Source organism: Arachis duranensis, chromosome 1 (assembly GCF_000817695.3).
Source record: "Arachis duranensis cultivar V14167 chromosome 1, aradu.V14167.gnm2.J7QH, whole genome shotgun sequence".
NCBI lineage: Eukaryota > Viridiplantae > Streptophyta > Magnoliopsida > Fabales > Fabaceae > Arachis > Arachis duranensis.
In genome coordinates, this window is record NC_029772.3 from 16671597 (window position 1) to 16683787 (window position 12191).

A 12191-nucleotide genomic window follows, 5' to 3' on the forward strand; every position below is an offset into this window, starting at 1 on the left:
ATTAAAATATTCATTTTATGATTTAAATTAAAAATAATTATTTAAACTCATTAATAAATTAATAAAATTATATGTTTTAAAATTAATTTTTACAGTATTATATTTAAACTCTAAATTATCATTCTACTTCAAATATTTTATATAATTATTATATTACTTGCATATATTTTACCTTAACTCTAGAATTACCAAATAAAATCTTAATTTTACTAAATTCCTAAATCTATTACCCTAAATCCCTAAACCTATGTTCAGAGAGGGGAAAGAAAGGAAACGGGAAACAGGGAGAAGACAGAAGGAAAAAGGGGGGAATCAGAGAAGAAGAGGAAGGAGAAGAGAGGGAAGGGATGGCGCCGGGAAGGGTGCCACTGTCGCCGCCGTTGCCGTCGTGTGGGTGAGAGGGAGAGCTCGCGAACGGGGTTGCTGCCCAAAGCTGTCGTCACCATTGGAGCTGCACGAAGCCATCTCCATCGTCGTCGCTTAGAGCTGTCGCCGTTGAGCTTCATTGCTGCCGTCGCTCGCTAGGGCTCGTCACCATCGTCGTAGCCATTGCCGTCGCACGCAGAGGGGAGAGAGAAGGGAAGATCTGCGATTGGCCAAGAGAGAGGGGGGAGTCAAAGGACACGTTGGTGGGTGTTCTCCTCGCCGCCGCCGTGGGAGCTCGCCACCACTGTGAAGATGAACCGAGGCAAGAATTCTTGCTCTTGATTTTTGTTCTGTTTTGCTTTTAGTTTTTGTTCTGTTCTTGCTTCTAGTTTTCGTTCTGATTATTAGGGTTTGCGATTCCGTCCCCTTTGAAGAAATGTGAAATGTGAAATGTGATTAGGGTTTGCATCACCAACTGTGTTATTTTTTCTTGTTCTTTACATGCTTTCGATTGCTTGCTGGTGTTGTTATTGTAGTGGCAAACATATTATTCCTTGATTCTCCTGCTGGTGTCGGGTTTTCGTACTCGAATAAGACGACAGATCTGTACACATTTGGTGATCAGAGAACAGGTAATGAAGTTGTCACATCTGTTTATCATGTCGATTTTGCTTTGTTCATTACGATCTTGAGTTGGTTGTGTGCTTGTATTTGGGATCTTGGGGTCTCTGAATTTGCAGCTGGAGATGCATATACATTTCTTGTTAAGTGGTCTGAAAGATTTCTTTTAGTATAAGCATAGAGAGTTCTACATTGCTGGAGAAAGCTATACAGGTGATTGATTGATATACTAGTTTTTTCTTAAATGTTTTAGAATACTAATTTTTAAAAATTTATTGCAATTGCTGGAGAAAGCTTTTGTTTTAGAAAATTTGTTGATTCGGTTACGATAGATAGATGAGATTCTTTACTAGAGTCGATATATGAATTCATCAATGTTTTGTTTTTAGTACATTTTAGTACAACTGATTCTTGCCAACTTTGGGTGATCAATTTTGTTGTTGTGGCAGATACATTATCAAACCACTGGCCCAGAGATATGGAAAGGTTCGGAAGGAAAAGTCGACATGCTTTATGCAGGATAGGTAGTGGTGGTACCATCACTGGTGCAGAGAAATATCTGAAAGAGCAGAATTCTAACTTAAAAGTTAGCTGTTCTTTAGATACATTTGCAGAAGATAATTTCTGCTATAATCATAGTGTTATTTTCTTATGTTATCATTTTTCTTTTGACTTTTTGTAGTTGATTAGTGTGGAACCAGCTGAAAGTTCAGTGCTCTTAGGAGGAAAATCTGGTGAGTTACAACCTCTTCTGTGTGACAATGACTTTCTTGTATTTTTTTTTAAAAGAAGGTTATTTATTTATTAGAAGTCCTCAGGGTTAAGGCCCACAACTTCATTTGTAGTACCCAGTGATTTGCAATTTGTCATTATTAATGTGTAGGTCCATACAAGATTCAGGGAATTGGTGCAGGCTTTGTCCCCAGTGTATTAGAAGTCAATCTTCTCGATGAAATCATTCAGTAAGCTTTATTCAAGAGTTGATAAAATGTTGTGATTCATGAAGTCAAACTAATTTTATGTTTTGTTAACTCTTGAGATATGTTTAAATTGGTAGATATTAAGTGAAGAAGCTATAGAAACTGCAAAGCAACTTATGCTTAAAGAAGGCCTGTTTATAAGTTCTCCAATGTATGTGTATTAGTATTCTGTTGTGACACTTGTAATTTCTGGTAACATATTCAGTTAATGATCAAAGAATATTTGATATTGTCAATAACCTTTTGTTTTGTTTTTTGTTTTTCTTTTGTTTGGTAATCAATCTTATTTCAGGTTTATTCTCATCAGTAACTTATTTCTTCTCAAGAAACAAATCTCACATGTTGGATTACTAGCTTGCTCTGCAGCGATGTGTTAGAAAAGATGCTTGTAAGTAGTTGCACTCCAAGCAATCAATAATAAGTTGCAAAACTCCAAATCACAATGCTTTTATCCTCATATAACTTAATTTTTACTCGGATGAAGATAGTATTATGTGTTATTTTTTAATTTTGGTTTTCATTGTTTATATTTGCAGGTGCACAAAATTGATGCCAACATGCTAGATTTTATATTGACTGAAATATGTTAGAAGAGTCAATAATTATAAATTTGATATGATACAATTTTATGTTAGGAAAAAATTGTGTTTAGTTAAATTTGTAGAACTTATTTTATTGTAAAAGAATCTTAATGACATGTAAGATATTCTAATTATCTATATGATTATATATTATATAAATGTTGAGTTAGTGAAATTAGCAAATTAATTGATATATCAACTATTTAATTAAATATTTTAATATGAATTTTCTATTTTGTAACTAAAAGAATAAAAAATGTTACAAAAGCAAATAGTATTTTGTAACAAAATATTGTGACACAAAAATCTAAATTGTTACGAAAAGTATTTTAAAAGTAAAAAAGTGTTACCATTTTTGAAACAAATTTCGTTTTTTTGTATCAAAAAAATTTGTTACAAAACATTACTTTGAATTGTAATAGTTTCATTTTTCGTTACAAAAACTTTTTGTAACGGGACTTACTGCAATGGACCATTTTTTTGTTACAAAAAACTTTTGTTTCAAAATTTCGACGTTTTGTAACAATATTTTTTGTTACAAATACGCCTTTTTCTTGTAGTGACATGGTCATGACTACATGTGGCAAATCAACAATGGAAATAGAGCAAGTGCACGTGATGACAATTAAATGCAAGGTGTTTATTGGCATGCCGGCAAGGGCATCAGTAGCATAGATCAAGCATTCAATGTCCAAATTAGATTACCTAGTCTTTCAAACTAATAGTGTGCTTGTAAAAATAATTATATTTAATTAATAAAAGATTAGAAAGGGTTTTGTGAAAAGCAAGCATTTATAGTAGTATATTTAAAAGAAATCTAAAAAGAAGTAGTGCAGGGGATGGCGGCGGCGTTGGTGGTGATGGAGTGGCAGTATGATGATGGTGATGATGATGTTGATGATGATGTTGATAATGGTGGTGGAGTGGCAGTTGGTGGAGGATAACGATGATGATGTTGATTTTCTGAGTTTTGGTTGGTGTGATGCAGATGGTGATGGAGTGACAGTGGGTGGGAGGTGGTGTTGGTGTTGGTGTTGGTGTTGGTGGTGGTGGTGGTGCTGCTGGTTGTGGTGGTGGTGGTGGTGTTGGTGGCAGTGATGGTGGAGGAGGTAATTATGTTGGTAGTGGTGAGGGTATTTTTGTCCAAAAAAAATTAAAAGGACGATTTTAATACGAAAAAAAACGTTAAGAACGATTTTAAATCCAAAATTAGAAGAGGGACGAAATCGATTCTAACGCTAAATTTTAGGGACCAAAACCATACTTACCCCTACTTTAAAATGACCAAATTATTTTTTAAGGATAAATTTGAGCAGTGATTTATCAGTGATCTCTAATCTTAAAAAGTCTAAAACAAAAATTTCTAAAGCCTTTAGGTTAGATTACAGTTTAATTTGAATCTTGCCTAAGATGATTAGAAAAAGGTTCATAACCTAAAAATGTTAGAGGCAAGAATATCTAAGATTCTTAAATTAGTGATGAGGAGCTAGTCTAAGTCATTTCGTAATCTTAAAAAATTTTTAAGAAAATCATATCTCTAATATTTTTAGGTTGGTGGAATTTTGAATCTAAATTTTACTTAAAAACAGTTCGAAGAATATCAATATTAGATTGCAATTTAATCTAAATCAATGATATAGTCTAAGAAGACTTTATGCAAATAATATTCTTTTAATCTCATTCTCTATTAGTGAAACTCTCAAATATCTCGAGGATTGGACGTAGGCATTTTTTGCCGAATGAAAATACATCATGATATAATTCTTATGAACTCCTATTATCTCTTGCATCATTGTTTGTTTATTTATTTGTCTTTTGTTCAAAAGTCTTTCTGCTACATTTGAGATAATTGAAAAACTACTTTTTTTAAAACGCATATATGAAGTCTACCAAGACCTCATAAAGTGTTTCCTCAAAATCTGGTATCTCAGAATTTGTTTTAAAACAGACATCAAACAAACTTGAGTCGTTTATGCGTGACTGCGAACATATATTCACTGTATATAAGTACAAAGACTTGAAAAACTTTTAAGTTCTTATTTCAAATCAAAAAAGTATCAAAGCACGATTCAACTCCCTCTTTTCATGTGCTTCTTATATTTTTATGTTGCGGACCAAAATCTTGCAGCTCTATTTATACCATATATATTTTTATGTTCGATTTTAATGCAGATTTTTTACAAGTTTAATTAAAAAATGAGAGTTTTATCTTTAACATTTAGCGATTTTATATCATATGGATTTTTTTTTTGCGATTCTCTTTCGTTAATTGCCAGGAATATTTTTAAAAAATAAAAAAAAATTAGAGATTAAATTCTGGTTCGGTTTTTTATATATTTTTTAAATAGTTATTCAAATATTTTTATAATATTTTGACTTAAAAGCATAAATTATTTGTCAAATATAAAAATTATTTTTCACTTTTAAAAATATAATACAGTTTTTATTTTTTCTTACTTTAAAATATCTTAAAAATATTTTTATCATATTTCAAAATATTTTAAAGGTACTTTTATTTGTCATTAACAAATTTGGAGAATAATTATGATAGTGACTTAATCATTCGAGAGCAATTTTGGTTTCAATTTGTTCTCTTCAGTTTTGTGGTTTCAGAGTTTTTTAACTATCTCTTCCTAACGTTTTTAATTTTTTTAATTTGATTTGTGATTTATTAACAGAATGATTAGTTATGAGTTTGTGAATATTCATTACCAAAAACACGGGTTTTAGTAACGAAAAAACCGGGTTAAAATAAAAAACCGTGACGATAATACATTAATAATGAATGAATATCCGTAGCTAATTAACAAGGGCGATGCATTTTCATTTAGCCACAGTTTTTGGCCTGTTAGCCACATTTTTGTAATCCGTGAAAATATTTAAATAGCCACGATTTTTACATTATTGTCCACATTCCAAACCGTGGCTAATGACAACAATGTAACCAAATATAATTTTGTCACAATTTTTTTCATAACTAATATTGGCAGGCTGGGGTTTTTTACCACATTTTTTCTGTGGTTAAACATTGCTGAGTTATTTAATCATGATTTTTTCTGTGGCAAAATGAAAATATGTACAACAAATATTTGGCAGGCTGGATTTTTTTACGCTTTTTTCTGTGACCAATATTGATCGACTATTTAACAACACATAAATCTGTAGCTAAAATTATTTTTTATTAAAAAAATCTCTCAGCCATAATTACCAATTGAATAGTTTTTTTTAAATTGTTATTCTATATATTTCTTTATATATATATTAACATGTTAAAAATATTTTATAATAATAAATACCATCAAAACAACAATAATAAATATTAGGGTTAAGTACTTTTTCGTCCCAAGGTCTTGGCTCAAAATCAAAATCGTTCCTGACCTTTTTTTGTTATTGAAATCATCTTCAACGTTACAAAACGTTATAAAATCATCCTTTTGTTTATGAGCAATATTTTTTGGACAATTTTATTCTGAAACAAAAATTAAAAAGAAAACATATAACCAAACGCAGATCCCTCTTCTCTTCCTTTCTCATTCACAACAACAACCTTTCTTTCTTCTTCATCTTCTTCTCCAGTCTCCACGCAAATCTTCAACAACAATACCAACTATTTTTTTATTTCAAAAAAATCAAACAGAATCAACAATAACAATACATCCAAATTCAAAAATCCATCACAACAATACCACTAGCTATTTTTTTAATTCCAAAAAAATCAGACAAAGCTAACACAAAATCAACAACAACAATATATTCAGATTCAAAAATCCAACAACAATAACACTACACTCAAATTTAAGACAAAAAATTCAAAATTCAATCCTTCAAACTCAAGAGAACGCAGAAAAGAGAGAAGAGAGAACAGAGAAAAAAGAGAGAAAATGAACCCCAGAAGTTTCAGATATGAAGAACAAGTCTTCTCTTTTTCATTTCCTTCTTTCCAGAGGTTCCAGATCTAAATGCCACATGAACCCCAAAACCTCTCTATCCCGAAAAACCCTCGATCTCTCTCGTAGAACGGCGATCATGAAGGAAAGCATTAGTTAGTCCTCGCCGGAACCTCTACCGTGACTCGTGACTCGTGACTCGCGACCGAAGAAACAACGAAGACGACAGACAGTTGCGGCGACTCGTGACTACCTGACTCGTCCTCGCCAGAACCTCCACTGGTGACGACAGAAAGCTTCCTCCCCTCCCTTCCATTTCCAGTTCCACTCCGGTTTAGTTCTTGCGGACAGATCCGAACCGTTATAACTTCTCCGGGTCGAGTCTCCGCTTCGAGTTGAGGCTCCACAAGAGCTCCGCACAGCGATGATTGGCGTCGATGACTCAACACCGGCTGTTGCTCTGCTTTGTTTCCTTCTTTCTTTGCGGGGTAGGTGGTTTATTTTTTAATATTTTTTATTTTTGTTTAAGGGTAAAATTGTCCAACAAATGTTGTTTATGGACAAAAGGATGATTTTATAACGTTTTATAACGTTAGGGATGATTTTAATAACAAAAAAGGTCAGGGATGAATTTGATTTTCACCCCAAACCTTAGGGATGAAAAAAGTACTTAACCCTAAATATTAAAACCAAATAAAAATAGCAAACTAAGTAATAATAGTAAAGAATATGCATTCTTTATATAAATAGTTAAAAAATAAAATAAACCAAGTTCTATAATTCTATATGACAAAAAATAAAATTATCTCTAATAACATTGTAAACTAGATATAAATTAAGATTAGAATAACAAGCAAGGCATGAGGTTCATAAATTCGACTAAGTGTGTGGCACATGATCAGAAAAGGTAGGTACTTCATCACCGTACTTTTATTGTAGAAATTAGAGAGTTGCCACTTGATCTTTATCTTCTTGAAATTGCCTCTCTAAATCTGTGACATGCCATTGCGATGTACTGCTAGAACCTCCGCAATTTATAACTCCAAAGATGCACTTTGACTTACCAAAACCACTGGGACATGTAGCATTACTAAAACCATGTACTCGCTTACCATTCTCAAAACCACAGACTTTTCCAATCGCATCATCTGTATAAGCCAAGACTTTTGAATGAATACCTTCAGTGGCAGCACGCTTTTGATCTTGAGGCACATGCTCTGCTATTTTTTTCCTACAAACAAATGCACATTGCATTGGAGTAGCGTATTCATATAATTAATGCATTAAAAAAATATACATCCGTATAAAAAAAAAGAATAATTCTCCACATACAAGCGTTTTTTTAGACAAGTCTTTACAAGTCATTTATATTAACGCGATTCGAATCGTTACTGCACGTTTTCACTGCACCTTCTTCTTCTTCTTGCTACATGTTCTTCTTCCTCTTCCTCTTTCTCTTCTTCTTTTCTTTCGTTTCTTACTTTCTCTTTCTCCTTCTTCATTTACGTGCTTTTTTCTCTGTTTTCTTTCTTCGTTATTCTCGATTTCTATTATTTTTTGATATCAAGCTCTGAAATCATTTTTGAAGAAGAAGAAGCAGCAGATGATGAGGAGGAGAAAGAGAAAGAGTTCTGAATTATGCATAAGGTGTACTTTAACGAATTTTGGGTGTATTTCTTAAATCCTTTGGGTGTAGTTTTGTAATCCTTTGGTGTATTTCTGTAATCCTTTGGGTGTATTTCTATAATCATTTGGGTGAATTCTTGTAACCGTTTGGGTGTATTTCTGTAATCGTTTGGGTGTATTTCTGAAGTTCCATTATCTTCAAATTTGGCAAGAAACTCGTTTTTATGGAGGAAGAAGAAGAAGAGTCGTTCATAATGCATGGTGAGTAGCGCGCTTTGGAAACAGGAAGTGGTTGAATAACGTGTGTTTATTTACTCTTGAATGTGGGAGTATAATGCGTGTGTTTTGTTGGGCTTGTGCCAACTTGTGCCAACTTGTAAGACTTGTAATCCAAAAAGACTTGTATGTGTAGCAGGCCTCTAAAAAAAATTCAGACACTCACAAATAATTGTTGTCCTTCCCCACGTACATAACTCCCATCTTTCTTTAGCAAAGTTGATACAATAACCTCACTTCGACATACAGGCCTTCCTAATTTTTTCTCCTAATACAATAAATAGAATATTAAAAGTAATCACAAATTTAATTATAAATGCTAATTTTATGAAAATAGTATAACAGTAGTAGGCACAATAAAAAAATTTACCATCTGAGTTTCTTTTCTAACACTGCTTTTACTTCCACCGACATGTGAAACTATAAGCTTCTCACGATTTCTAGCATTCTGCAAACATTGTTTCTATAATTTTTAAGAACAAGAAATTAGTAAATAAATGTTACCAGATATCCATAGCCAATATTCAATAAAAAACACAAAAGCATAGAATAACTATTTACCTTTGTTTTAGGATCCATATAATAATCCACAAAAGCAATCCATTCAACAGGTGGTATGTCTGAGGGATTTGCAAGTAGAATTTCTGCCTTTCTTTTGTTAGGATAGAAGTATTGTCCTCGTAAATTATATATATGGGCCTTTCATCTATCACATAAGGTTCTCAGAGCCCATTTGACGCAAGCAGCATAATCAAACTCAAAATTTTCCTTGAAATAATTCATAGATGAAATCAATTATTAAATGATAGCAAATCAATAAAAATTCACATCAAAGTGAAATAAACTTACTTCAATAAATTTTCACTGTCTTTTTGTGTTATCTTCTGGCATGTTATCCCATCTTTTGATTAATATGAGACAAAATCTAATTCGACGAGCTACTTGACCAAGAAATCTCACAAACAGGTTAGATTCGTTATCTCGACCTTGTCCATCTGCATCCAATTCCATCATGAATTTTTCACTTTTTTTCAAGGCCCAAACTTGAATCGCTGTCATCTTGCGAGTGATGATTTCTCTAGTAGAGGTGTCTGAATTCATGGAAGAACGTCAAGTCAAACTAAATGAAGAAAAAAAACCTAAATAGCATAGATGACAAACTTATATCTATCAAATTAATTGCACACATATATATCACTAATTAATTTAAATTGCATACTAATATAATCTAAATTGCATACACATATCAGTACCAAACTAACCATAGTATTAGATAATAAAAGCGCGGTGGGTAGGTTCGAAATTGTTTTTAAAATCCTGAACTTACTAGTTAAACAAGTGCGGCTGTAATAAAACGGGAAGTTAGATTGTCTAGTTCAAGGTTTCATTACACTAAAAAAGGTTAACAACAAAGTAAACATATAATTGCTAATCTGTCCATGCATGATTAATCAAGATAAAAATAACATTGTTAAAGCAAAGTGTATAACAACAAGAACCAATTCAAGGCCAATAAGTCCGACCACAACGAGTTACATTTTTATCCCACATATAATTTTTTCTTGATCATGTATAAAATGTATACATACTACAAGCAAAAACACTATAAAATATTACTCAATAATTTTAAAATATATTTACAGTTACACAAATCCAAGAGAAGATAGAAAAACACAAATATGCTTTGTGCAGAGCAAATAGAGAAGGAACCAAAACTAAAGGGAACAAAAATTGAGTTGTGTAAATTAAAAAACAGGATGAGAAAAAAAAACCAGCCAACACAAAGTTAATAGATCAGACTCAAAGAGAAGTTAAAGTTTGAATCGACCTACCTTTGACCTTCACAAGCACTGGCTCAGTTTCATCTCTTTTATTTTTATGTGCAGTAGGTTCTTGTAGATCAACACCACTTTGATTTAACATTTTTGTCTCTGAAAATTCATCCCCATCATCATTGAGACTTATTTGTTCCAACCCATCTTCTGAACTCAAGTTTATGTCTTCACTTTGTCTTCGTAGCTCTTCAAGGATTGATTGTCCGAAAATATTACGTTTATGCATCATAGTATACTAAATGATTGCGACACAAAGTCATAGACAGCGTAAAAAGAATTCAGAAAAAAAATCAAATAAAATAGTGAGATGAAATAGTTCATATAATTGAAACACAAGAAGTCAAATAACATAAAAAGAGTTTCATAAATGTCTCTACATTTAACTAAATTAAACATTACTAAGCATAATACCAATATAGCATATTTAGTGTGTCAATCATAGAGCATATTTAACAAGTCAAACTTAAATTCAGATTTAGAATATTTTCAAAGTTTCATCATTAATAATTGAAAGAAATCACTCATGTCCACCATACTAAATCAATGATTTTCTGCTTAGAAACTGGTAAATATATATTTTGTTTGGTTGGATAATGTTCCTCTAACCTTCTATAATCTCTTAAGTTTTAAACCAAAACATGAATATTAAGAGTAACAAATTATATAACTAGATTCAAGAATTTATGATCCGTGAGGAATGCCATAAGATAATGCCTATGAGCAATGCGAATAAAGTTAACGACGTAAGTGCTACTAAAAATTACAATTTGTGCCCCATGAATGATAAATTATTTAAGGTCTTCTTGGTCAAGGTTTGAGTAGTTTGCCGTGATCATGCAAGAGAAGATAACAACAATATATAATAAAACCAAAGCTTAAATCAATAATTCGAGGGATGAAAGGAAATTTTTGCAATAAATACAAATTTCTGAAAATATGAACAACTATATCCACTTTCATAGTAACTAGTTTAATAGCAGTAATATTTATGTCACTAAATAGGATTAACATTCATTTATTACAAATTCGTGCACCAAGTTTTTGGCGCCGTTGCCGGGGATTTGTTCGAGTTTGAACAACTAAAGGTTTATTTTATTTCTTAGATTAGGAAGATTTTGGTAATTGGGTCAGAGTCTTTTATTCTCTTTTCAAAAATATTATTTTTTTTCTTTATTAATTTTTAATTTCTCTTTGAGTCTAGTGTCTTATTCTAAGTTTGGTGTCAATTTCATATTTTGTATTTTTCTTTAAAATTTTTCGACTTGTATTCTTTGTTCTTCATTGATCTTCAAGTTGTTCCTGTTTATTTTTCTTGTTTGATCTCAAGTTTTTCTTGTTTTGTGTCTTTTCTTGTTTTTCTTGTGCTTTTTCAAAACATTAACTTTCAAAATTTATATTGTTATCCATAAATATGATACATTTTTAAAATCAACATTGAAGTTACTGCCCAATTGGCTGGAGCTTTAGTAGTTGTTCTTCATAATTGGGTATCTTCTTTGGAATCTTTTTTAAAAATAATTTTTCTTTTATTGAATCTTGTGCCAAACTCTAAGTTTGATGTTTTCTTGTTAAGTTTTCTTTAATTTTCGAAAATTTGTCTTGGTTTTCTAAAAATTTTAAGTTTGGTGTTCTTTCTTTTGTCCTTGGTGTTCTTGTGAATTTTCAAAGTGTTCTTGAGTCTTTCTTGTGCTTTGATCTTAAAATTTTTAAGTTTGGTGTTCCTTGGTGTTTTCCCTCCAAAATTTTCGAAAATAAGGAACATTGGATCTAAAAATTTTAAATCTTGTGTCTTTTGCATATTTTTCTCTTTCATCAAAAAATTCAAAATTCAAAAAAAATATATATACTTTCTAACTAATTTTGAGCTACATTTTTCGAAAATTGTATATAAAAATTCAGATTTCAATTTCAAAATATTTTCAATTTCTTTTATTTGTTATATTTTCAAATTTTTTATATATTCCGTTTTTATTTATTCCACTTCTATAAAATAAATAATATCAACATACATATCATCTC

The 12191-nt window shown here is 31.5% G+C and overlaps 1 pseudogene; it reads left to right on the forward strand.

The window, feature by feature from the left end:
* The first annotated feature begins 347 nt into the window (after nucleotides 1-347).
* On the forward strand, nucleotides 348-2531 carry LOC110274870 (uncharacterized; annotated as a pseudogene).
* The last annotated feature ends 9660 nt before the right edge of the window (nucleotides 2532-12191 follow it).